Below are 6441 nucleotides of genomic sequence, written 5' to 3' on the forward strand. Positions count from 1 at the left end.
ACAGTCAATATAAAGGGCCCAAAACTGGGAGACAGAGGGTTGTGGCCCAGGAACGGTAGGTAGGACAGTATAGCTGGCCCGTAAAGTGTGTGGAAAGGAATAAAGTGTAAATAGACTAGAAAGATAGGAACAAGCTGGGTTGTGAAGGACTTTAAATGCAAACAGGAGACTATATTTGATTTCCTATAGGAGGAATTAGGGAACTACTAGAGTTTACTGATTAGGGAGAGGGAAAACATGGTCAGATCTTTAGGAAAATCACTGTGACAGTTGAGTGGAGGATGGATTAGGGGAAAAAAGATCAATTAGGAGTCTAGGTGAGGGATAATGAGGGCCTATATTAACGCAGTGACTGTGAGTGGAAAGGAGGACATATATATATATATATATATATATATATATATATACATATATCTGTAGACATATATAAACACACGCACATACACATATATAAGATGGAGGCAAAAATGACAAAATTTGACAAGAGGTTGGATACAGGAGGTGAGTATGAATGAAAAGTCGAGGATGACACCAAGGCTTAGGTGACTCTAGAGGATAGTAGTGGCCTTGCCAGTAACAGGAGAAGAGGGGGGCATCTGGGGGGGAATTCGATGGTTAGTCAGTCAATGTGCATTTATTAAGAGTCTACTATGTGCTAGGTACCATGCTAAGTGCTAGGGATACAAAGAAAGGGAAAAAAGACAGTCCTTGGCCTCAAGATGCTCACAATCCAATGGAAGAGATGACATGCAAACAACTCTGTGCAAACAAGCTATATACAGGATAAATGGAAATGCTTTCCTATGGAAGATAGAACTTTAGTTGGTAGGGAAGCCAGGAGGCTGAGGAGAGAGAGCACCCCGTGCATGAGGACAACTGGTGAAAATGCAGAGCTGGGAGACAGAGTCTTTCATTTGATGAACAACAAGGAGACCAGTGTCGCTGGATCAGAGTATGGGGGATAGGTGGGGTCTAAGATGTAAAAAGCCCAGAAAGGTGGCGGAGGGATGGGTTATGAAGGGCTTTGAATGCCAAATAGAGGATTTTGTATTTGATCCTGGAGACAATAGGAAGCCATTGGAGTTTTTGGAGTAAGAAGGTAACATGCTCAGGACCTACCCTTTAGGAAAATAATTTTGGGGGTTGAATGGAGGATGGATTAGAATGGGGAGAGACCGGAGGCAGCTAGGTGGTGCAGTGGATAAGGCACTGGCCCTGGATTCAGGAGGACCTGAGTTCAAATCCGATCCCAGAGACTTGACACTTACTAGCTGTGTGACCCTGGGCAAGTCACTTAACCCTCATTGCCCCAAAAAAAGGAAAAAAAAAAGAATGGGGAGAGACTTGGGGCAAGCAGACCAACCAGTAGGCAACTGAAATACCTCAGGCTTGAGGAGATGAGAACATGCACCACGGTAGTGGTAGTATCAGAGGTAAAAAGGGGGGTATATTTGACAGATGTTACAAAGGTGAACAGGCCTTGGTAGCAGATTGGACTTGTAGGGGTGTGAAGTGAGGCAGTAAGGATGTCATCTAGGTTGGGAGTCTGGAGAACTAGGAGGACGGTGGCATCCTCAATAGTAATAGGAAAGTTTGGGATGCAGAGGGTTTGGGGATGGGGAGTAATAATGAGTTCAGTTTGGGATATGTTGAGTTTAAGATGTCTACAAGACATCTAGTTCCAGGTGTCTGAAAAGCAGTTAGAGATATGAAACTGGATAGATGTCAGCAAAGATGAGTGTTGAATAAGTAGTTTTAAGAAAAACTGATGAGATCACCAAGTGAAATATGACATAGAGAGAAGAGGGCCCAGGACAGAGCTACGTGGAACACACCCATGGTTAGTGATGAGTATAGCTGGATGAAAGCAAAGGAGACTGAGAAGGATTAGTCAGGGAGGTAAGAGGAGAAGCAGGAGAAGGGGGAATCCAGAAAACAAAGAGAGAAGACACGACTAAGGTAAAGAAAGTGATCATGAGTGTCAAAAGTTATAGAGTGGTCAAGAAGGATTGGGATTGAGAAAAAATGGAGTTGTTTTGGGGAATGTTAAATTTGAGATGCCTATGGGATATCCAATCCAAGATTTCCAAAAGGCAAATGGTGACATGGGCCTGTAATTCAAGAGAGAGACAGGGCTGACTGTATACATCTGGGAATTATCAATGAGATCACCAAAGGAGATAATAGTATAGAGGCAGAGAGGAAAGGGCCCAAAATAGAATCTTAGAGGACAACCAAAGCCAGCAGGTGGCCTGGATGAAGATACAACTACAAGGTGCAGCTTTCTACTGTCAAAGCCCAAACTCTTTATCCTAGAATTCAAAGCCCTCCACAATGTGGCCCCAACTTGTTTTCCACAGCTGCTTCATGTTTTCCTTTATTTCCATTTTTATTTATACTTACACCCCTTATGTCTTTTTAAAATGTCACCCATTCTTTATATCCTATTTCAAATATCAATTTTTTATGGAAAAATTCCCTGATGTGATCACAGTGAGATATGAACTGGCTCTCATACTCACTCGCCCTCCCTCCCTCTCTCCCTTTCTTTCTTTCTCTCTCTCCCCTAAAAGTAACAATTTATACCTCTCTTGCAAAACTTATCATATTCTGTCTTGCATCATAAGTAACCTGTGCCCTAGGACCCCAAGCTCGAGGCTTATGTGCAGGAAGCCAAATGTTGGAACAGGTTCTCCGAATTATATCTCTTTGTCTCATTTTTGCCTTCCTCAAGTTCTTTGGGAAATCTCAGAATATAGTTCAAAGATGGTTAAGGTTGTGAGATTGTCCCTTCGTGGTTGCCAAACTGTGAGATTTAAAATTGGATATTAGATCATAAATCTCCCCTACTTAACCTTTCCCTTAATTTATCTCCCAGACTAGTAAATGGAAGAAGCTTTTGGTTTTCTAGATAGACCTTTTATTGTTATGGTAGTCACAAGGTGATGTTGATTAGAAGGATAGGAAAGTAGAAACACAATACAAATCGTCTTAAATCTAAGCTTAGTCTATATTCCTTATAAAAACTCACCAAAACCGAAGGCCACCTTTGGAGAGAGAGAGAGACCGTCTGTGCAGCGCAGTCAGGAGACCAGCAGAGCAGGAAAAAGCTCCACTTCCGTTCTCTCCTTGCCTTTTCAGCTCGCACCCTGGAAGTCGAGTGCATAGCAGGCAGTCTGACATGCGCAGCAGGCGCACTGGCGTTCGTAGCTCATGCCATTGGTCTCCTCCCCAAAAGGGTGGTCCTTCAAAAAAACTGGCGTCTTTCAGTTATCCTGACTGTTAAAAAACTTTCATTTTTTTTTTTTTTACCACAAGGTCTAGGTTTCCAAAGACATGGGTAAAAGTGTTCTCTGGGGGGCAGCTAGGTGGCATAGTGGATAAAGCACGGGCCCTGGATTCATGAGGACCTGAGTTCAAATGTGGCCTCAGACACTTGATACTTACTAGCTGTATGACCCCGGGCAAGTCACTTAACCCTCATTGCCCAGCAAAAAAAAAAGAAAAAGAAAAAGATAAAAGTGTTCTCCATTCTTATATAATGGTTCAAGATAACAATAAATAGCAGGTATAGGACAGTCTTATTTTACCCAGAAGGAGATGGAGCAAACACATAAAGGACTCATGTTGTTCAATTATTTCAGTCGTGTCCAACTCTGTGACTCCATTTGGTGTTTTCTTGGGAAAGATATTGGAGTGATTCGCCATTTCCTTCTCCAGTTCATTTTACAGATGAGGAAACTGAGACAATCAGGGTTAAGTGACTTGCTCAGAGTGACATAGCTAGAAAGTGCCTGAAACCAGATTTGAACTCAGGAAGACTCATCCAATCCTTGCACTCTGTCCACTTCCACCTATGACTCATAATAGTTTATTAAAAATTGACATAGCAGCTCATACCAGCTCTCAAAAACCAATTGATAAAATTTCAGCATGAGCATTTACACTCATTGGGCAAGTCACTTGCCCAGAGTCCCAGAGCTATAAAGTGTCTGAGGGTCAGATTTGAACTTGGGAAGATGAGTCTTCCTGACTCTAAGTCCTGTGCTACTACATCACCTCACTGCCTTCATGCATGAGGATAGTAAGCAATAAATTATTTTATTTGCATTTTTGGTTGATATTATGTTTATGTTGGTAAATTAACCCCAAGAACACCTTGTATGCTTTTATTTTTTTTTCTTATATCAACAGATGAGGTCTAAGGACAGAAAATAGTGGGCCGTTTTTGACTGTATAGTTACATCACTCAAGTAAAATGGAAATCTGGAAAGAATCCAGTTAATGTAATAGAGGCACATGGCCAATTCAGATAATTTGGACCTCCAAATAAATTCTTTTAAACTTAAATAACAGTTTGATTTGGACGTTTTACTGATTAAATAATCAAAGTAGTAGATGTGTCTTCACAATATTCTGTTCAATACTAATATAGCCTCTACACCCGATAAAAGGTGACAAATTGGGTAAAAATATTGATGATTTTTTTATTTGTGGGGCTCATGTGGAAATAATTTTTAATGTTAAAAGGAAATTACCCAGCCTCAGACACTTAACACTTACTAGCTGTGTGACCCTGGGCAAGTCACTTAACCCCAATTGCCTCACTAAAAAAAAAAAAAAAGGAAATTACCACATGGTTAAGTAAATATATTTATTAATATAATTCATGATAGAGATTGTACATTTTGTCAAAATAACTTAAATGGATAGGGAATCAACTTGAGAAAGAAAACAAAGATCTCTACTTTTGTTATGAAATACACTATTTCCTTTCTGCATTCTTCTTCTTGCCAACAATTTCATTTTTGTATTTTGTTACTGTGAAATGGAAACATATTTCAGAATGATAAATGCATTCCTAAGTGAAATTTCATTATGCAATAAACTGTTAGCCAATTGCTTTCTATCAGGTTAAGCAATTCAAAAATACAAGTCATCCTTGCCAATCAAGTATGGACTTTCCAGAGTTGGCAGATCACATTATCTATAATGCTTATAATAATGTTCATGGTACAGTGAAGGAAATCACATGGCTCAGTTCCTTTCCTTATAGTGTTACTCAGAGATAAAGATCTGTAAATGAAGGATTTACTAAAACTTACTAAAATCAGCTAAAATAAAGTATGTGGGAACTGCCTTTGGAAGTATGGTAGCCACGCACATCATTCTTAGTTTAGCCTATGGGACTATTTTTGTTCTGTCATAACTGGTTGACTATTGTTGTGGTCTTATGAGCCAGCAAAAGTCGAAGAAATGCTTTATAGTAGCAAAAAGCTGGTCAGAATCTGGGAGTCCTCTCCTTTATAAAAAAATAATAGTGCCATAGTATGTGGTTGAATCTTGCTAATGATAAACTATAAGAGATGGTGTCCAAGTCTTTTGTTATAAAAGAATTTTACTAAGTCCTGTTAATTCTACCTATGAGAGAATAGTTCCTACATCTCTCCATTCACACCACAATACCCTAGTTCAGGCCTTTATCATTTCTAGCCTGAATTATTGGAATAGTTTCCAACTTGATCTCTCTGCTTCTAATATCTCTCCACCAATCCAATATTCACATAGCTGCCAAAATTAACTAATGTTATGGCTGAGATCTAACCATATCATACCTATGCACCAAAACCTATAGTAATTTTTTTGCAGTGGCTTGCTATATGCATTTCTGACTAAGGAAGTCGCTGGAAGCTCTGTGGGCACCTCAGCCATGTCCATGGGAACATCAGCAAGCATAGGAAGCACCCCAGATGTCTCAGCAATGTAGGGGGGCTGCACAATCACTGAATCAACTTTGACAAATATCATCCAGGTTACTTCGGGAAAGTGGGTATAAGGCATCACCATTTGAAGAAGAACCAAAGCTACTGTCCAACTGTCAACCTTGATGAGCTGTGGACGCTGGTCAGTGAGTAGACCAGGATTAATGCTGCCAAAAACAAGGAAGGGCTTGCCCCCCTCCTTGATGTTGTGCTGTCGGTATACTACAAAGTCCTAGGAAAAGGGAAACTCCCCAAGCAGCCTGTCATCACAAAGGCAAAGTTTTTCAGAAGAGCAGAGGGAAAAATTAAGGGTGTTGGTGAAGACTGTATTCTTGTGACATAAAAATCCAATGTTATAAAACAAATGTCTTTATTTTTAAAAACCCAACCTTTAGTAGTCCCTTACTACCTACAGTATATATAAACATTTTGGTCAGATAATTAACTCTCCAAATTCTAGCTCAAACTTGCCATTCCAACCTTAGTACCCACTCCTCCACAATAGAGCCAGATTTTCCTACTAGCTATTTCCTAAGCTAATCCTGTCCTCCTCTACTTCTCTGAAGGTCCTTGAGAGACATAGGGATATGACCCTCCACTGAGATGGAAAGTGCCCCCCCTTCAGCCTAGTGATCTGATCTCAAAGTCTTAAAGCCCCTTAGAGCCCCCTATTTCTCTC

At 40.2% G+C, this 6441-nt stretch overlaps 1 pseudogene; it reads left to right on the forward strand.

Annotated features, from left to right (window-relative positions):
• Window positions 1-467: 467 nt before the first annotated feature.
• Window positions 468-6105, forward strand: LOC122754679 (annotated as a pseudogene).
• Window positions 6106-6441: the final 336 nt, after the last annotated feature.

This window comes from Dromiciops gliroides, chromosome 4 (assembly GCF_019393635.1).
Source record: "Dromiciops gliroides isolate mDroGli1 chromosome 4, mDroGli1.pri, whole genome shotgun sequence".
Taxonomy (NCBI): Eukaryota; Metazoa; Chordata; class Mammalia; order Microbiotheria; family Microbiotheriidae; genus Dromiciops; species Dromiciops gliroides.